At 38.6% G+C, this 22,521-nt stretch overlaps 1 long non-coding RNA gene across 1 annotated transcript in view; it reads right to left on the reverse strand.

Moving 5' to 3' along the window:
* LOC126377276 (uncharacterized) overlaps window positions 1-22,326 on the reverse strand; it is a 181,430-nt gene extending 159,104 nt beyond the window's left edge. Inside the window, exon 1 of the long non-coding RNA XR_007567810.1 lies at window positions 22,291-22,326. This is a non-coding gene — a long non-coding RNA (uncharacterized LOC126377276). The remainder of the gene's footprint in view (window positions 1-22,290) is intronic.
* Between the last annotated feature and the right edge of the window lie 195 nt (window positions 22,327-22,521).

Raw genomic sequence — 22,521 nt, forward strand, 5'->3', positions numbered from 1 at the left:
TTTAGGAACATTCCCAAAGTATTAAAATATTCTCGGGAACAGCACATCACCATCTGCCTACCTCTTCAGGGATACAGGCGTGATGTATGTATCCATATACAGACCTTCCCATCTTACTTTCACCGACCGGTCCCTCTAAACACATCCACAACTTCTCAACTATCCCCTCCTTTCAAAGTTACTACTAAATACCTACTCCTCGCCCCATCACAAATATAATACGTCCAGTGCCGGATTTAGTAAAAAAAAATAAGCCGATGACCTAAAAAGGTCACATTGACACAATTCACCTAAAAACAATTTTGCCATTTGGCATTTGTTCGCATAGCACTTTGAAAATTACAAACCTACAAATAAAAAATGGTTATAAAATAACATTGACTACAGCATAAAAATACAAAAAAAACAAAACAAAACAACAACAATTTCGAAATTGTAATGTGTCTTAATAGAAATAAAACAAAACTAAATCAGAAATAAATAAATATATGAAAATTCAATGAAATAATATTATATTTATGTTAATTAACTACAACATATTTATTATTTAAACATATTACTTATTTATTTTTAATAAAATATAAATAAATAATAAAATTATTATTTTAATAAGTAAATATTTATTTTACACTTATTTATTTTTATGATGTAGTCATTGTTATATGTATAATGTATATGAATCAACACCAAAACTATATAGTTGTAAGTTTATGTTAGATTGCGATTACGTATTTGAAAGCTCCCTGAATACAGCCCTGGACACACCCCCGCTCGGCAAGACGTTTACTGTCATATTTTATTCAACTACTATAAGTGCGTTATTGTTCTTAGCTGTTCAGGAGTCCCCAGGCGATCAGCTTATATTTACCCCACCCTCGGAGCTGTTCAGTTACGCCTAGCTGTATTATTGGCTAATGAGTAACTTTCAGGGCTACGTTCCTCAAAAACAATACAGATAGCGCTGTAAAAAGATTTTCCTTCTTTTAACCTTCTAATTTCATGGATAACAGACATATGCATCTTTTATATTTGTTTTTGGGTATAAATGATAACCTTTTTTATTACACCCAGGCATAATCACATCTTCCACTCATTATTCTGATCAAAGCAAAGAGAAGAAATTATATTAGAAGAATTTACGTCAATTTAAATTCGTTTTATGTTTACAATACAGTAGTTCAACGGAGCACAAGAAATACGGAAGAGACGCGACAAATGTTGTCATTGCAATAAAATATGAATTTAATGTTGGGGTTGCCAGCACATCTGACTTGTATGTAATGTAATAATTAATAAAATTGGAATATAATAAAAAATGTAATGTAATCATCATCTCCCTAGCATTATCCTGTTTTTCATACCGCTTACCTAACCTGCAGACAGGTCCGGTTTTTTTTACAGAAGCGACTGCCTGTCTGACCTTCCAATCCGCGAAGGGAAAACCAAGCCAATACATGTTACTTCGCATATCTCCGAAAATGCATTTTTCGGGTTTCCTGTGTGTCTTTTTTCTTTTTTTTTTCTTTTCTTTTTTGATATTACTTAACTTTACACAAAACGGAATGAATTCTTGGGTCAGTTAATCAATAATATCAGCTCAAAAAACGCTTATCGCTTGTCGCTAGCAGTCGACTCTTCCTCAGTGTACCCTTCTTGAATGGAACCTAATATCCCTGCATAAGTAAGGGAGATATAAGACGCCGCAGATTATGCAGACAAATCTCGGTTTTAATGTAATCGGATTGGGTACAGATTTCAGAGACATTTTTCTTTTTGGATATTTCTTGCTTGAGCTTTGGGATGATTGGATAGAAATTTATTTTGAAAGTTTACAGTGAAGTTATTTTAGACTAAGTAGGTACCTAGATAATTTTAACACAGTTGACTACCTTTACAGACGGTGATACGGTTCAATATAGATATATCACGTTGGTAGTGTATTTGTAGTATTGTTATATTGTAGTAGGCTGAGCTGTAGGCCATCTACGGGGCCCACAGGTGGCGGATATGATAGTTAGCTGCGAATATAAAAATAAGCAGTCCCCGACCAAACAGCGACAGGATTAGCAGAACGTAGTGGATAGCTCACTGGGACGGGCTAACCTATAAAATGCTACTTAGGTTCTATGACGATCTTGTGACGTAGCGAGTAGGCGCCGCTACTTCTACAGCGCACCTCTGATGCCGGGCAGCAGCGGTATCAGTACTGGTTGGAGGCCGAGGAAATGGATTCTGGTAGGGCTCTAGAACATCACCGATTGAGAAATTGGTCGGTGTACTGCGGAACGGAAGGCGATTGGGGCAACCACCGTTCTACACGCCCTATCTATGGAGTAATGAAGGCGACTACTCCACCGACAAGATAAAATAAAGATAGAGAGTGTATTTGTATTGTATTGTCTAATACAGCTCAGCGAAAAGTTGGTACTTTGTTGATTACGTAGCACTGTACCGCTGACTACTGAGGGACTTTCCAGGCTAAGTTCCCTTAAAAAAATATAGATGGCGGTGTTCAGATTTAACGCGATACTTGTTTTGTATGTGTGTGTATAGTCTATTATATTATGTATTTGTTAATATTATGTACGTATAGAGTATTTATTATATTAAATTTAGTTAAAGTAAAACTACTACTACTTTTACTTTGTTGCACCATCCCGCATCCAAGTTGTTTGTAAATGTTTGTTTCCTTTTGGCGGTTGCCTGGAAGAAATTTCTCTAGAGCAATAAGGCCGCCCAAATTGTACTGTATTCATGTGTTATGACTGATTGTTGAAATTTAGTTCTGTGCAATAAAGTATATTTGATTTGATTTGATAATCACCTATTTTCTCGTTGCACCTCGGCCTCCCTGCATACAGGCGAGATGCTATGTATTTTTTATTTATATATCGTATCCATATCTAGGAACAATAAATGGAATTCCGGTTTTCCGGCCAAGTAGTTAATGCCATCTGCGACAAATCTACAATAAGTCACGTCAAAAAAAAATAAAAAAAGGAATTCCGGTTATTTGAAGCGCGTAAATGTCACGGAGACAAAATAATATTATCCTCTCTTTTACTCTTTTGCTCTGTCCACTCCATTTGTGTGTTTCGTTTTTATAACTGTTGTGCTTTTCTGTATATATTATTATGTTGCCCTTATCTTTGTATTTTGTGTCCATTTTATCTATCTATCTAAGCCGCTGGATGCGGGCAGCTCAGGACCGATCGTCGTGAAGATCCTTGGGGGAGGCCTATGCCCAGCAGTGGGCGTCGTACGGCTGATGATGATGATCTAAGACTAATGAGTAATGGTTGACACGCTCGTCCCGGCTTGACAAGAGCCGCGGGTTCAAATTCCGTCCGAGTCAGATTTTTTCGATTTAAATTTATCTTAACTAAAGTTACCAACGGTGCGCCCAACTGTTTAACTACCACAATTCGTCAAAATTGAGCGTTGAATGGCATAGATTAAAAATCTGCAATTCGACATGATTAATTACCGTGATCGTTGACAATTAAATATGGCTTCATGCTTCGTTAAATGGACTGTCATTTTCATTCACTTTAATGATTTGGTTGTTGTTTGTATGTTCCATACTTCCCCCTGAGTCCAGCAGTGGGACGTAACCATAGAGTCTGGTATACAGGGTGTACTAGTGACACCGTAACGAAAACTTTGAGGGATAATCCAGACCATGATTCTGAGTTGGTATCAAATGGAATTTTCCGTCGCAAAAGTACGGAACAAAAAATAATTAAAAAAAAAAAACACTAAAATCTTCATGAATTTTTCGACGGGAACTTTCATTTATGGGGAATTTTTCGTCTTAAAATTCATATTGTTTTGTGTTTTTTTATAATTATTTTCAATTGTATACATTTGCGACGGAAAATTCCACTTGATATCAACTCAGAATCATGGTCTGGATTATCCCTCAAAGTTTTCGTTACGATGTCATTAATACCCTGTAAGTATGTTCCATGAAAGGACATTAAACCACAAGTAAATTCGAAGTTTAATAGGCTACTTGACAACCTAGTCAAATGAGATACTTTTTACGAAACGTCAAAACGAAAGTTTTCTTTAGAGTTTGTATGGAAATACTGTCCTGTGACGTCATCAACGAAAGCGGTCAAACGTCGTACTAATTGTTACTTAATTCATAAATAAAATTCGAATATAAGTCGAAAAGTGAAATGAGATTGATTTTTGATCATGTTCGACTGGCTTCTATTGCTAGATTACATAACATAAACATAAATAGCCTATATACGTCCCACTGCTGGGCACAGGCCTCCTCTCAATCAACCGGAGAGGGTATGGAGCATACTCCACCACGCTGCTCCACTGCGGGTTGGTGGAGGCTTGCTAGATTAGCATTTTATAATTTATCTTAGACCCAGTCAAATACTTAAGACTTACTTATTAAGAAGTTTATTGAATTTCTTTACAAAAACTTTAAAAGAAAACTAAACGACCGCCCGATTGCATGATAATGGCAAAATAACGAACATTAATAACCCTTAGCGTTATTGTCCTATAATTTATCTGTCACTAGTCGCTAATTAGAACAAAAGTTGGCCCAACATAATGGCCCCGATTCCTGCAGACACCGCCTAATTTTATTTTAGGTTATATCCGTCATTTTCGTATCCGTCGAAAAGGAAAGGGACGGATGATTCACAGCTCTTAATTTTAGGAAGAATGAGTAAATTAATGTGTCGGGTTATTGACTGACGTAAAATTTTTAGACGGTTGGTTTAGATTTGTGCTTAAAATTGACGTGTGTTCCATAAATTTTATGCTTGTCGATTACCCGTCCCTTTCCTTTTCGGCGGATAAGAAAAGGACAGATATAACTTAAAATAAAATTAGATGGTATTTACAGGAATTAGCACCAATGTGACATTACACAGTTGAGTCTCACGTGTTACAAACTACTTAATATTAACTATTTTGCAATTCCGAGCATGCTCGTGGGCCGCGCCTAGCCGTAAAGCTTACTGTGGTCGGTTGGCCAAGGAAAGAGCGATCTGTGAAACGTAAGCGAGAGCGGAAATGCATTCTCAAACATTAGAAGCATTTATTACGTAATAACTATTAGATTAGTATTAGATTGTACTTTTGACATCATAGTCTACGCTTGGCATACTCTACATTTGATAGATTCTACATTTGACAGGTTCTACGTCTGACAGATTCTTCATTTGACAGATTCTACATTTGACAGATTCTACGTCTGGCAGATTCTACATTTGACAGATTCTACGTCTACGTCTGACTGGTTCTACTTCTGAGAGATTCTACATCTGACAGATACTACGCTTGACAGATTCGTTCGTTTGAAAAATATATAGGTAAAGAAATTTAGAATTAGGAAGGACACCATCTTTTAATCGGCTACCATATGCCCTTGTTAAGCAGCTGAACGGTTTTTTTTAATCACAGAGAAAGAAATTACTGCTTATTTTTTATCGCTTTGCTAATCGCTAATGCAATGAATGCACGGCTGCATAAAGCTAACCATATCACGATGACAGTTAACCAGGCTAACGGCTACATTATGGTATAGCGTCTGCAAAATTTGAGAGTATAATACTGGGGGTGTTAAAAAGGTCACATTGATTCAACCCAGCTAAAAAAGCAATATTGCTATTTGACATTCACATTGCGCACTTATTTTTATATGCGCAAATGTCATATAGCAATATTGCTTTTTAGATGAATTGCAACAATTTGGTCTATTCCCCCAGAATTGGATCGTGTACTAGGTTCAAGATAAATTGTGAAACTCTGTTTACTAAATAAAGACAGATCTAAAACTAACGAAAAACATTCTTTCTTTCTATTTCACGTATTTATGAATTTTAATCAAGAAAAACGTAATAATAAGTCCGACATTTTATCACTATTTTCTATGACGTCAAAGTGTGCTTTTTCATAGAAATTCTATAGTAATTTGGTGTTTTGACGTTTAGTAAAAAGTAACTGATTTGATTTGTAGGAAACTGGGCTATACTCGTATGACTTTTTAAAAATGCGCTTACGTGGGTTTCGTCCAGTTATGATTATATTATGAAGATCCATTCTGATAAAGTCGCATAATGGCCCCAATTTCTGCAGACACCTCCTAATTTTATTCTAAGTTATGCCTGTCATTTTCTTATCCGCCGAAAAGGAAAGGGACAAATGATTGTCAGCAAGTTAATTTTAAAACGAATGAATAACCCGCGCGACTAAAATAGGCATCTCGATGGTATGCAATCCGTTTGAAGTGCTGTCTACTTAAGTCTGTCGGGTTATTGGCCGATGTAAAATTTTTAGACGGTTGTTTTAGATTTCTGCTTAAAATTGACGTGTGTTCCATAAATGTTATGACTGTCGATTACGCGTCCCTTTCTTTTTCAGTGGATAAGAAAATGACAAGTATTACTTAAAATAAAATTAGATGGCGTCTGCAGGAATTAGCATCATTATTCACTTTATTTAGTTACTTACCTAGCATTTCTTGATTGTAACAATAAATACAATACAAGTAGATATATATAACCAGGTTATTATAAAACTATGAAATAAAATGATACGCCTTTTTTATGACACTACGCTGTTAAGGATACCTTTCATGAGCAAGTGGAATCCATTAAAATAATATACCGGCCTAGTTGTAAATATAGTCCCTTAGCAATTCATGAGTGTTATGCGAATTTTTTATTTTACTGAATACCTGTATACATTATAGTACGCGCGTTAACCCTAATCCTGCAGAGCCATAGAATAAAGAATAATACTACATATAGAACGGCAACTCTCCGCTCCCCACCAGCGGCTGAGCTAGATTTACCTCACCCCCTTTCGAACATAGTTTAGACTTGAATCGTATGGCGTCTGACGTCACACACACAGATGCGCGTGTATTATAATGTCAATGTGTGGTGTCTGTATAAAATGAAGTTGTTTATATGAAGTGTCCGGGGTGTGGCAGAGCTAAAGCACAGGACACTCCATTCAAAAATCTCGTTTTCTGTGCCCGCCTTACCCCGTGCGAGCGAGCGAGACAGTCAATCTGCTCGCGCTCCTTTAGTCCCTACCAGCTTACAGCTTAAGGTGTTATTACATTGCCTTGTCCACCGGGCTAAATGCGTCAAGGTCACTGGTTTGCCGATCAGATCGTGTATTCTAATAGCAAATCGGCGCGCAGCGGGACGTAACCATGGTAACCACGATCTCGAGCGAGTTGGCGGGGCGTAACCAAGGTAACCACGATCTCGAGCGAGTTGGCGGGGAGTAACCATGGCAACCCGTGACTTTGACGCATTTACCTCGGTGGACAGGGCAATGTAATAACCGCTTTTATAGCCTCAAGTGGCAAACATGAATTCGGAAACAATTCCAAAAATCATTGGTTTGGGCACAGAATAAGGAATAACACTATGTTAGGTTCGAGCTGCTTTCGAGCCTACGACCTAACTACGACTAACAATCCATCAGATGGAGACTTCTCCTGCAGAGCGTGTGGTAGAGTTTGCCGCTCTAGGATTGGCTTGCACAGCCATGAAAGAAAGTGCATTTCTTCGAGGCAATGACGTCATAAATCATCTGAAACAGAGGTATAAGGCCAATGATGATGAGATTCGAGCTGCTTTCGAACCCAAGACCTCATAGTGAGAGTCAGGCGTTCTTTAAACTAGACTACCGCGGCACGGATTGTATCCGTAGAATAAAATAAAAATACTTAAAGATGTTTATCACTTCACGCTTGCCCGCTTTTAATAGAGCGATTAACCGCAGTTTTTATTTTATCGATAAAAAAGTAATTTTGGAAACAGTTCGGTAACATAATACTCAGACAGATAGCATCAACCGGTGGTGCGATGTAATCGATACTTTTCGAATCGATTAACGTTTTCAAAATCGATCTTTTTCAAATCACACTCCATTTTTTAAATCTCTTTACTTTGTTAACTATTTTTAATTAGACGGTGTTATGTTGTTTAGCGGTCGTGTCAAAATATTGATTTTAGCGTGGGAAGTTTTTTTTTGTTTTTGACTTGACTTATTTTAGATTTGCCGCAGATGGCATTGAATAAAAAGTATCAGTTTTATTGTTCAGGCCGAACAATGCCGTTAAGCCGTTGGTCCCTTTACTATTTACTGATGTAAGTATGTCGTTACATGAGCCATGTCAGGGGCCTTTGGCGGCTCAATAGTAACCTTGACACCAGGGTTGATAAGGTTGGTAATTCACCTCACAACCCACACGATAGGTGTATACACACACTACTTGCCAGCTATGTTTAATTCCCGTGTAATAAATAGTGGGCGAGCCTATTACCATTCATCATCACCAGCCTATTAACGTCCCCACTGCTGGGGCACGAGCCTTCCCTATGGATGGATAGGGAGATGGGGCCTTAAATCACCACGCGGGCCGAGTGCGGATTGGTGGTTATTAACGACTGCTAATGCAGCCGGGACCAACGGCTTAACGTGCCTTCCGAAGCACGGAGGAGCTCGAGATGAAAACCCTTTTTTTTTTGAGGTCAACCATCCTATGACCGGCCTTTGCTAAAGTTGCTTAACTTCCACAATCGCAGACCGAGCGCGTTTACCGCTGCGCCACCGAGCTCCTATTACCATTATATCAATTTATTACTTATTATGATAGTAAGTCGATTTTTTTATAACTTATACTTAGTATAGTAAGTCCCGAATGTTTACCCGTGGTAGCCCAGTTGGTAGAACGCTTGTCTCTCACTTTAAAGTCGCAAGTTGGTATCCAGCACAGGCCTAAACCAATGATTGTCGAATTTATTTTCGAATTCATATTTAGATGATAATTATCACGTGCTCAGCGGTGAGAAAACCCACATTCCCGAGAAATGCATTTACGGATGTAAGTATGCGACCTTAAATTGGGCTGGTTTTCTCTTCGCGGGGTGAAAGGTCAGACAGGCAGTTGCTTCTATAAAAAACCGGACCTGTCAAATTTTCAGGTTAGGTAAGCGGACCCTGTGAAAAACGGGATAATGCTAGGGGGATGAAACAACATTATCAACTATGAGTGTAACCACTGAACTGACCCAACCTCTAATTTACCAGCCGGCTGAGGTCGGCAGATGGTCAGGAGATAACATCAGCTTGCAACTTTACGAGGTTCCCTTACATGCTAATAGCGCTTCTAACATTTACACCGTTAGGATTTTAAAAGTATTTTGTAGAATTGCTCAACGGTGAAGGAAAACATCGTGAGGAAATCCACACACCCGAGAAATGCGTTTCGGAGGTTTGTGGCCTAATCTACGAGCATATTGGGCTGGTTTTCCACACTACGAGCATATTGGGAGTTGGAAGGTCAGACAGGCAGCCGCTTCTGTAATAAACCGGACCTGTGAAATCTTCATTTTATAACAGAAGTGACCGCCTATCTGACCTTTCACTCGCGACGGGAAAACCAGCCCAATACCAAGGGCGCATACCTCCGAAAATACATTTCTCGGGAATGTGGGTTTCCTCACGATAGTTTCCTTCACCGCGGAGCACGTGATGATCATTTATGATCCAAACATGAATTCAAAAACAAATTCGACAATCATTGGTTTAGGCCTGTACTGGATTCGAACCTGCGACCTCAAAGTGATAGTCAAGCGTTCTACCAACTGGGCTACCACGGATACCTCGGCTCTATGATCAATAACAATGAAAGTAAAATTAAGAACAAAATAAACACGCGAACATTCGTAACGGTGTAACAGACTGCCCGTAGAAAGGCACATCTTAGTAATATTGAAAAAGGGTTAATAAAATTTGACTTTGTAATGTCATTTATGACCGGCGAGTGTTGAAAGTGAACTAATTGTAAGGGTTTACTATGTAGCCTGGTAGATAAGCGATAGATAAATATATGAACAGTATCGCAGCTAATAAAAAACACAACGCGTTCTGGGTCCCTAGCCAAGTTGCAAACGATTATATATCGACAGTTACTGTGATAATGGTGCTGATTCCTGTACACACCATCTAATTTTATTTTAAGTTATACCTGTCATTTTCTTATCCACCGAAAAAGAAAGGGACGGGTAATCGACAGGCATACAATATACTCACGACACACTAGGGTCGATTAATTCTATCAAATATTATTCTCTCAGACGTCGCCCTGAGCCGAGGTCCGCGCCCAACTGGGCACCGTCAGGCTTTGTTGTGTTAAATTTTGTACCGGGTGAGAGCCCTCAGCACTCCCCATTTGTCAAAAATATACAATAAGTCACGTCAAAAAAATCTCTTTTTAGAAATAAGGTTTTTTATTATTTTGTTCTCTATGCTGTGTACAGTCATGAGCAATATCATGTATCTACCCACTTAAGAACTCTGTCGCACTATCATATTTGACATTTAATGAGGCTTACGGTTTAAATTGACAAAAAAGTTAATGTGACATGGTTGCAAAGTGTATACATATTAGTACTCGTGACCGTATCTACCTACTTATTTCTAAAATAAATGATTTTCTTTCACTCTTCTTTCTTTCTATAAAGCTCTACTACTGTATGTATATATTTTTATGGCGCTAGTGTGGCGCGCGTAATCCAATTGTTTTTTAATATTTAGATAGGGAAGATAGAGGGTTTATTTAATTAATTTTATTAATGCGTGTGGTTGACGATAAGGGATGGTTGGTGTTAAACCAAGGGCTTATAAGGCTTGGACATTTTATTTAGTATTTAATTTAGTTTTACATAGATTGTTTTAAGTTTACGCGGTTATTATCATAATTAAAACACATAATAACGGGTTCTTACCGCGTTTAAAGCAGGGATATGAGACTGTTGTAGTGAGTTTGGTGCGAGTTCAGATCGTTCCGAACATTCCGATATCAAAAACATAAACAAGCGGCAAAGAAAGAGGGTAGACAGATATGTCTGCCCGTTGAAAATTATGGATCTACCTACTCCACTCCAATCTCATCAGTCATCCCGTGATCATGGCACTTGCAACAGTGTCGAAATATCGGGAGTCTCATATCCCTGCTTTAAACGCGGTAAGAACCCGTTATTATGTGTTTTAGTTTTACATACTTTTACATGATCACAAACAATACTTACTTGGTTATAGATCAATCAATATCATTTAAACCTAATAGAGACAGATAATAGATGGCGGTTTAGTGAGGGAACACAGGTCAGGTTGTCGCATCCGGTTTCCTGACTCGATAAAAAAATCTAACATCGTTATTTTCAGCAGGACGACTTGAAATGAGGGACTCTCCAGGTTACGTTCACCAAAAACAATGTAGATGGCGTTGTACAGCTTTACCGCGATAATTAGCCATTTTCTCGGGTACATAATTAATCCAAAATACAATGTAATGGCAGAAGCATATACATTATAAAAATAATAGGCTAGTTTCCAACTAGTCAAATCAGTTACTTTTTACTAAACGTCAAAACACGAAATTACTACGGAATTTGTATGAAAAAGCACTCTGTGACGTCATAGAAAACGTGACAAAATGTCGGACTTATTATTACGTTTTTCTTGATTAAAATTCATAAATAAGTTTAATAGAAAAAAGAAAATGTTTTTCGTTAGTTTTAGATGTGTCTTTATTTAGTAATCAGAATTTCATAATTTATCTTGAACCTAGTACACGACCCAATTGTTGCTCGATCACATTACGTTTACAATTATGTCGCTATCTATATTACTTCTCATATTATCAGAATAATAATGGGTAGAATAATGGGTAATTGTGCCTGGGTGTAATGAAAAGGGTCCTCATTTAGGCATATGTCTGTTATCCTATAATTAGAAGGTTAAACGAAGAAAAATCTGTACAACGCTTTCTATATTGTTTTTGAGGCGTGGAAAGTCCTTCATTATAGACGACGATACGGCTCACCACCTATCACGTTAACCTAAGAGAACTTAGTACCCACTCACCGAGCTTTCTGTTAGACCAACCTAGTATCGCTGTCTATAATGGTCGAGCCAACTGAACAACCTTTTTTTTTTTTTTGACGTGACTTATTGTAGATTTGCCGCAGATGGCATTAACTACTTGGCCGGACAAATGGGGAGCGCTGAAGGCTCTCACCCGGTACAACGTTTAAGACAACAGGCCTGAGGGTGCCCAGTTGGGCGCGAACCTCGGCTCAGGGCGTCGTCTGAGAGGAAAAATATTTGAAAGAATTAATCGACCCTAGTGGGTCGATAGCGATAAGCGCTGAATGAAGGAAATCGTCGACCACGCCGGCGGGGTCGGTATCGGGGACCTGAAGTGTTTGGTGTCGCGAGCTGATTGGCTGCCTCTATGGCAACTGAACAACCAAACAACATCATCTTCCTAGTATTATCTCATTTTTCACATGGTCCGCTTACCTAACCTCAAGATTTGACAAGTCCGGTTTTTTACAGAAGCAATACAGGTACTACTAGGTCATACCTCCGAAAATGCATAAAAAGTGCACTTAAGATAAATTAATAACTCATTGGTGCAAGTTAGGTAACCATTTAAGTATCTAAAATAAAAAAATACCAACCACATAACAATACAAATAAAAACAAAGAAAAGTTTTTTTTTTTAATTCTAACCAGCGAACCGCCCAAACCGCCGCAAGTTATACGCAACGAATAATTAATTAAAGTGTCCGTCGTATTAATTAGTACAAATTAATACAGGCTGGATGAATGTTGAACAAGTGTCACTGCGGATCATAGCTTATAAAGTAAAAGCCTATTTGTACCTATATATAAACGGTAAGGTAGCTTCGTAAAAATGACACGACCGATATGCTCACCTATAACGTTGGTCTATTGGGATAAAGTCGTTGAGTTAGTATTATGTAAAAGTGACCACTAATATCTTGATTTATTTGACAGCAGGGGTAGTTGAGTGCGAAATAGACATATCAGGAAAATAATATTATTGTAACCGTTACACATAACAAGCTATATTTAACAGGGCATACGGCTGTGTGTAGTTGGAAGAACGGTTGACTCTCATTGGTCTCAGGTTCAAACCTGCAGGGGGCTAGACCAATTTCAATAGGTCAGTTTCGATTTTTTTAAAGAATTCATATGCTCAGTGGTGAAGGGACCAACGTGAAGAAATCTACATTACAAAGAAATCTGTTTTCTAACCTAATCTAACCTTACCTGTAAGTGGACTGGTATTCCCATCCATCAGACGCCGACTGTTTAAAAAAATAAACTACTAACGGCGCTACCTAAGCTCAAATCAAGTTGACACACCGTTTGTATATAACCGTTTTGTGTAAGCCTAACCCATGCGAGGTATATGGCCCATTTAACTAAAAAGTTATTAATTGGACATTAAAAAATGTCTGGCTTTAGACGGCTATTTATCCCTTGGGCTTTTTCGGTAAATAAGGTAACACGGCCATTTTGTGTATCGTAGAGCTTTGGCAAGTTTTTAAGTAAAAAATAAAAACAGACTGTCACAATTCAGTTGTAGTTAGTGGGCAGAAGGCAAGAGGGAAACCACTGCCCTATTTTTCCCTAAAAAGTAGTATGGAGAGGAATGCTACACCGACAAGAGTGTGGCTCTTAAAATAGTGATGATGAGTTAGCTCCTAATCTTTAATCATGTGGGTTGTGAGGTGGATGACCAACTTCATCGAGCCTGGTGTCTGTCACAGCGACTGTGTACTGAAATCAGTAAGTAGTAATCGAGACCAACGGTTTAACGTGTCTTCTGAAGCACGGATCGTGTTACTTTCGGACAATCGGGTGATCAGCCTGTAACTTTCTAACTAAAAGTGATTTTTGTGGCATGTCCCCGGGATTCGTGCCCAGGACTTATAGGTCGTGAGCCCGACGTTCGACCACTGGAGTACGGAGTCACTAATGGAGTGGGCAGAGCCACAAATCAAGAAGACTATCCCCAGCCAATCCGGGATTCGTTCTTAGATAGATAATGATGAACTATCACCGCTGCCGTTACGACGGCATGATGGCGTACTAAATTTACATTCAAAAATATATTTATTCAGCAGGTAACATAGTTATACTTTGAATCATCACTTTTGACATGACGAACGTCTCATCCGCCTAAAACTACTGCAGCTTCTAACAACCTGTATAGCCATGGAAAAGAGGCTGTAAGAAAAATTTCGGCACAGGACCGCAGGCGTTCTTAAAATATTGAAGGTTATTTAAGTTATACCTTGTCATTTTCTTATCCGCCGAAAAGAAAAGGGACGAGTTATCGACAGGCATAAAATTTATGGAAAACACGTCAATTTTAGGCAGAAATTAAAAAAAACCTCCCGAAATTTTATATTGGCCATTAACCCGACCGCTACCGACCCGCTATCAATGGGGTATATTATACTAGTAACAGTAGAAGTAGTAGTTCCGTACTTCGGAAAGCACGTTAAGCCGTTGGTCACGGACTACTTACTGATGTAGTACGTATTCGTTACATGAGACATGTCTGACAACAGGGTTGGTGAGGTTGGTAATCCACCTTACAACCCACACGATAGAAGCAGATTACTAGTAACACACATCAATTATTTTACTATCTACTTATATGAGATACTTTTTACAAAACGTCAAAACGAATATTTGCGGCGATGGCGGCCGTGTGGTTATGCACGTATGAAACCGAATCCGCCGGTTTCTGCCGCTAATTAATCGCGACGGATAGGTACGAAATTCTGAAATACCTACCGTTAAATTGTGGGATATGGAAAAAGGGGTAATTAAACACATAATACCGGGTTCTTACCGCGTTAATCAGGGATATGAGACTCCCGATATTTCAACACTGTTGCAAGTGCCATGATCACGGGACGACTGATGAACCCGGTAACGCGGTAGAACCCGGTATTATGTGTTTTAATTATGATAATAACCGCGTAAACCTCATACAATGTATAAAAAAGGGGTGTTTTAATTATCTTTTTATTTTCAAAAACCAAATGCCCCTTACATTACGACTATAATCCCATAATAGACAACCACCTCATATTTTTTCAACTTCCTTCCATCCCATTAACCATCCTAAATTCATACCATAAACAACCAAATCCTCATTCATTATCCTTCCATAGTATTATCTCTTACTTTCTACTCATTTTCCTACACAAATATTGCAAATATTATCATTTCATAATATAATAATTATGAAGATAAAATTAAAAACAAATTAGGTACCTACTAAATACGCAATAAAATTAAATAAATATATTACTATTAATATATTATAGTAGGCATTGATATATTGGTAATTGATAGGTTACTGAATCATAGCTTTTCGATATTGCAATTTGTTTTAGATTTTTACCGCTTAAAAGCACTTAATTAAGTAATTTGGCGTTTGTTATAGTCGATTCTACTCTAAGTACATATTAAATTTTGACCATTATATTAAGTTGATTCGAAGCGCTGATAACGTTAAAATAGTCGCGAAAAATGTAGCTAGGATTAGATAATATCTACTATAACAAACGCCAAATTTTAAACGGTAAAAATCTAAAACACATTGCAATATCGATAAGCTCTACTTTCCTCTACTACTTCTCTAAAAACTTCTGTTCTTTCCATTCCTGTTACGAAGCCACTGACAATGCCGTAAGCGTGGCCAATTATTGGTCAGCAAAAATTTAGTATCGATCGCCATCGACTCGCAAAGAAGAAGATTGCTGTTACGGATATTGTAAAGTATAAAAAAATACTTTTTATGTTCTATGAAAAAATATGAATAAGTATTTTTCTTATAAATTCGTAGTTTCTGTAAAAATTGACAAAACAGTAATAAAAAGAAAAATACTGGTTTAACTTCATAAGGATAACAAATAAACAAAGTACCTAAGTTTAATAAAAATTTAATAAATACCTGTCAAAAATTAATCGTCATCCTTTTCAGGCACAACACAGCCACAGTACGGTAGTAATTTTAACACCATTCACTGTGAATCCCATTGTCTCATCTTTCTGTAATCCACAATAAAAACAAACAAATTCCTTTTTCAAACAGTTACTTTTTACGAAACAATTTTATTGTCTTTTTATATTTTTAAATACAGTTTTTAATTTACGGGTTTGGAATGGATTTTTTAAACCGGCTCAGTGGCAATTTACGATAGATACAAAGTTTGTTCTCTGCGTCATATCATGTCAAATGTAGTTTCGTTACTGGCAACTACCCTTAGATTTTGGGGCGTCACTCTTCAACGATCCACCCCTTAGAGACTCAGCCAACCGTTCACCCCCTATCGTTGTCCTTTTCCAACAAAAATACAAGGGTAAATCTCGTCTGTATTTCTGCGAAAATGGTTTCTACGTATTCGGAGTAGAGTTCTAGCAAGTGGTAAGAAAACTTTGTTGAAAGAAGGGAGGAATCGATCGCGGGACCGCCGCAATAGGGTAACACAATTAAGGATGGTACTTAGCTGTGGAATCGTTGAAACTATTTTCGTGTAGTGTTTATGTTAAATTTTGCGAGGTAATTACCCGGTCTTGTGGGGAGCATCAAAGAGAGACGTTAAGAGATGCTTTTTGCCTTCGCCCGATTTTGGTTTGAATAATACTTTCTGTGTAATCGAGGAGGCTATCTGTCGGTTGTACCATTCCCTATTTATGTTAATCTTAAGATTAGGAATGGAGCGAATTTGTAGAAGGTAAATCTTGAGATCTATTTTGGATAGTGGTGTAAAATAGCTATACTTAACAGAATAATAAAACTTAAAACTTACAATAGAACTACTATGATATTACTTTAAACTTATAATAGAACTTCTAATAATAAATCTACAATAAGTCACGTCAAATACATAATTACGCCCCACGGGTTTAAAACGGCCTCTGTGGTCCAGTGGTTGAGCGTTGGGCTCACGATCCGGAGGTCCCGGGTTCGAATCCCAAATCACAAAAATCACTTTGTGATCCCTAGTTTGGTTAGGAGATTACAAGCTGATCACCTGATTGTCCGAAAGTAAGAAGATCCGTGTTTCCGAAGGCACGTTAAGCCATTGGTCCCGGTTATTACTTACTGGTGTAAGTGAGTAATCGTTACATGAGCCATGTCAGAGGCCTTTGGTGGCTCAATAATAACCCTGACACCAGGGTTGTTGAGGTTGGTAATCCGCCTCACAACCCACACTATAAAAGAAGAAACAGAAGAACATTAAAATTTGATAGGTCCGGTTTTTACAAAAGCGACTGAAGCGACCTTCCAACCCGCGAAGCCGCTACCACCTACCTGCTGCTGTTGGGTACCACGGCTCTCCTCGGTTAAAGTCGCCTTCGTATCTTAATCATTTATATACCATAGTTACAAGTAATTAGCAATTAGTTTACACTAACAATGAGAAACTTTCCAGGCTACGTATCTCAAAAACAATATAGATGGCGCTGTACAGATTTTTCTTCGTTACACCTTCTAATTTTATGGATAACAGGCATCATCATCAGCCCATTAACGTCCCCACTGCTGGGGCACGGGCCTTCCCTATGGATGGATAGGGAGATCGGGCCTTAAACCACCACGCGGGCCCAGTGCGAATTGGTGGTTATTAACGACTGCTAATGCAGCCGGGATCAACGGCTTAACGTGCCTTCCGAAGCATGGAGGAGCTCGAGATGAAAACTTTTTTTTATGGTCACCCATCCTATGACCGGGCTCTGCGCAAGTTGCTTAACTTAAACAATCGCAGACCGAGCGCGTTCACCGCTGCGCCACCGAGCTCCTCATAACAGGCATAAGCAACTTTTATCTCTGTTTTTAGGTATAAATGATGACTCTTGTCATTCTGATCAAAATAAAGTGAAGCAATATAGGTACCTATACGTATCTGATCCAAATATATAGCAACATATTTTTTTTGCTGGATGAAGGCAGCGCAGGACCGATCGTCGTGGAGATCCTTGGGGGAGGCCTATGCCCAGCAGTGGGCGTCGTACGGCTGATGATGATTTTTTTTATATATAATATGCCTCTAATTAAAACACATAATAACGGGTTCTTACCGCGTTTAAATGGGAATATGAGACTCCCGATATTTCGACACTGTTGCAAGTGCCATGATCACGGGATGACTGATGAGATTGGAGTGGAGTAGGTAGATCCATAATCATGATCCATGATCATGGCACTTGCAACAGTGTCGAAATATCGGGAGTCTCATATCCCCATTTAAACGCGGTAAGAGCCCGTTATTATGTGCTTTAATTATGATAATAACCGCGTAAACTTAAAACAATATATAATATGCCTCTGCCATTAGAATATATGTATTTTTGAATAAGTATTACATACCCGACTGAGACTGTCCTTTGTTTGGTAAGGACTTTTCAGGCTTGAATCATCTGATTGTCTGAAAAAGTAAGATGATTCCGTGCTTCGGAGGGCACGTTAAGCTGTTGGTCCCGGCTATTAGCCGTAAAAACACCTTCACCAACCCGCAGTGGAGCAGCGTGGTGGAGTATGCTCCATAGCCCCTCCGGTTGATTGAGGGGAGGCCTGTGCCCAGCAGTGGGACGTATATAGGCTGTTTATGTATGTATGTATGTATTATATAGGTACCCGAGCAATGAGAAAGGAGGTAATTATCACGTTAAATCTGAACAACGCCATCTGTATATCGTAGTCTGGAAAGTTCCTCAGCAGAGGCCTAAATCGTTTTTTTTTTCGAATGTGTTTTCGAAATCATGTTTGTATCGTAAATGATCACATGCTCAGTGGTGAGGGAAAACATCGTGAGGAAACCCACATTCCCGAGAAATCTCTATATATTTCGGAGGTACTTATGTGACCTAACCTATATTGGGCTGATTTTTCCTTCGAGGGTTGGAAGGTCAGACAGGCAGTTGCTTCAGGTTAGGTAAGCGAACCCCGTGAAAAACGGTAAAATCATGAGCAATATCATGTACCCACTTTAGAACCCTGTCGCACTATCATATTTGACATTTAATGAGACTTGCGGTTTAATTTGTCAAAAAAGTTAATATGACATGGTTTCAAAGTGTATACATATTAGTGCTCGTGACCGTAGATGATGATGACACGTTATATTCTTATCCACCGAAAAAAAAGGGAAAGTGATTGTCAACTGTTAATTTTAAAATGAATGAGTGAATAACCCGGGCGAATATACATAATAAGAATCTTGCTGATTTGCAACTAATTTGACGTGTGCTGTCAACTTAATTCTGTCGACTTGTTGGCCAATATAAAACAACATAAATCGACAAGCATAAAATTTATGGAACACACGTCAATTTTAAGCACAAATCTAAACCAACCGTCTAAAAATTTTACATCCGTCAATAACCCGACACAGTTAAGTAGACAGCACGTCAAACGGATTGCATACCAGCGACGTACCTTTTTGATTCGCCCGGGTTATTCATTCATTTACTCATTCTTCCTAAAATTAAGAGCTGTGAATCATCCGTCCCTTTCCTTTTCGACGGATATGAAAATGATGGATATAACTTAATATAAAATTAGGCGGTGTCTGCAGGAATCGGGGCCATTATATATATTATAACTTAAAATAAAATTAAATGGAGTGGAATCAGCACCAATATGTTTCATAATTATTTTGATCCGACACCGATATCAAATATAAAAACAAACGGCAAAGAAGGAGGGTAGACACATATTATGTTTACCCTTATAAAATTATGGATCTACCTACTCCACTCCAATGTCATTAGTCATCCCGTGATCATGGCACTTGCAACAGTGTTGAAATATCGGGAGTCTCATATCCCTGATTTAAACGCGGTAAAAACCCGCTATTATTTGTTTTTATTTTTGAAGTGACTTATTGTAGATTTGGCCGGACAAATGGGAAGCGCCGAGGGCTCTCACCAGGTAGGTACATCATTTAAGACGACAGGCCTGAGGGTGACTAGTAGAGCGTGATCCTCGGCTCAGGGCGTCGTCTGAGAGGATAATATTTGAAAGGATTAATCGACGCGATATATCGATAGCGATAAGCGCTGAATGTAGTCGTTACTTGAGTCACGTCAGGGGGCGGCTCAATAATAACCCTGACACCAGGGTTGATGAGGTTGGTCATCCCCCTCACAAGCCACAAGATAGAAGAAGCGGTGAATGAGGCAAATCGTCGACGGTGACGGGGTCGGTGTCCCGGTTCTGAAGTGTTTGTTGTCGCGAGCTGATTAACCGCGACTATAGCTTTATGTGTTTGTTTGTTTGTATACTCTGTATTGCTTTAGAAAACAAAGAAAATTTACATAGAATTTATCGTTAGATAAAGCATAGGCGAGCTTATCCCTAATTGGGATTTCTTCCAGCTAACCTTGGACAGCCTTGTGTCTTAAAGTATTGGGTTCGATTCCCGATGGGGGACATTGTCGAAATCACTTTTTGAGACTGTCCTTTTGGTAAGGACTTTTCAGGCTTGAATCACCTGATTGTCCGGAAAAGTAAGATGATTCCGTGCTTCGGAGGGCACGTTAAGCCGTTGGGTTAAGCCGTAGGTCCCGGCTATTAGCCGTAAAACACCTCCTCCAACCCGCATTGGTGCAGCGTGGTGGAAAATGCTCCATACTCCAGTTGATTGAGGGGAGGCCTGTGCCCAGCAGTGGGACGTATATAGGCTGTTTATGTTATGTTATATATCTAAGAATCCGCACGCCGCATCCAGTACACCTAACAAAATACGAAAACACCAATTAATACCACCACACTCCTGCGCCCCCACCCTACAAGGGCAATTAGGGCGCTAATTAGCGATAAGGGTGCTCCCAGACGTTCCGGAAGTGCCGCCAGCGACCACACTAATTTACAACATCGCGCCGCGGGGCGTGGGGGGGCGACTTAACGTGCCTGGATCGCAATGAGAGACAATACAGATGGCGCTGTCGAGAATTAACGTGATAATTACCTAAATTCTCATTACTCGAGTACATAATTATTCAAAAATACAATGTAATGGCAGAAGCATTATATAAATAATAAAATATTAAAAATAAGTTTATTTCTCACTCACAATTACCTACAGTAAAAACTTAGTACTGCTCACAGTGAACATGTTTATATTGTGAGAGAGACTGGTGTCCATACTAGACGGAATGCCTGTGTTACGAGTTACGGATCACCAGGCTCTCTTCCTCCCTATTTTCATAGTACATGGCAAGCCATTGTTATAGAAATAGACTCTTTAAAATTATAGCTTATAAATAAAATAAATATAATTGTTGCTTGATATTTGGATCACATTGTGTATAGAATTATGTTGCTACATATATTGCTTCTCTTTATTTTGTTCAGAATACGTAATAATGGGTGGAAGATGTAGGCCTTAGCTTAATAAAAAGGGTCTCAAATTGTACCCAAAAACAAAGATAAAAGACGCATATCTAAAATCTCTACAGCGCCATCTATATTGTAATTGAGTAACGTAGCCTGGAAAGTTTCTCATTAGATAGAAATGTCATGTCGGCATTTTATAAGTAGATCATTAGTGCCGGAGTCGTACCGATAGTTGTTGAAAGGATTTCATTTATGTAAGAAAAAAAAACAAATTCGCTTTTGAGATATTCCACGTTAAGTGTCATTTTTTAAAAATCCAATTCTTCTTTAACGTTTGGGTTGTGAGGTGGAGTACCAACCTCATCAATCCTGGTGTCAGGGTTACTATTGAGCCGCCAAAGGCCCCTTACACGGCTCACGTAACGACTACTTACTTACATCAGTAAGTAGTAACCGGGACCAACGGTTTAACTTCCCTTCCCGAAGCACGGATCATCTCTGATGAACCAAATTCTGATGTCATTTTCTTCAACAAAACCACGAATTTTTCTGCTTTTGGAATGAAAATGGTGCTAATTTCTGTACACTTAAGTTATTGTCTTAGTTTTATCCGCTGAAAAAGAAAGGGACGGACAATAAAATTTATGGAACACACGTCATATTTAGGCAGAAATCTAAAACAACCCCGCGCGCGTGGTTGACGATTTCCCTCACAGCGCTTATCGCTATCGACCCACTAAACGACGCCCTGAGGAATAAGTAGTAAGTAGAATTCCCAGGTCCTACCCCGATCTTATTTCAAAAAGTTGATCTAAATATAGTCAGATTTAGACTTTTGTTAGAATTTTCTTTCTAAATATCGCACACGTAGCGACCCCTAGCGTTGTAACAGAATACTGTCAAGTAACAACAATGAGCTTTCATTAGTTTCTATAAAAATGTGTTATTTTTAACGAATACTAGATGGCGCCACAGCCGTAGCATCTGGTAATATGATGGTAATGGCCCCGATTCCTGCAGACACCTCTTAATTTTACTTTAAGTTATACCTGTCATTTTCTTATCCGCCGAAAAGGAAAGGGACGAATGATTGACAGCTCTTAATTTTAAGAAGAATAAATAGAGTAAATGAATAAATAACCCGGGCGAATCAAAAGGTATTTCGTTGGTATGCAAACCGTTTGAGTTGTGCTGTCAACATAATTCTGTCGGGTTATTGGCCAATGCAAAATCTTTAAGACTGTTGTTTTAGATTTGTGCTTAAAATTGACGTGTGTTCC

Source organism: Pectinophora gossypiella, chromosome 22, assembly GCF_024362695.1.
Source record: "Pectinophora gossypiella chromosome 22, ilPecGoss1.1, whole genome shotgun sequence".
Lineage (NCBI taxonomy): Eukaryota > Metazoa > Arthropoda > Insecta > Lepidoptera > Gelechiidae > Pectinophora > Pectinophora gossypiella.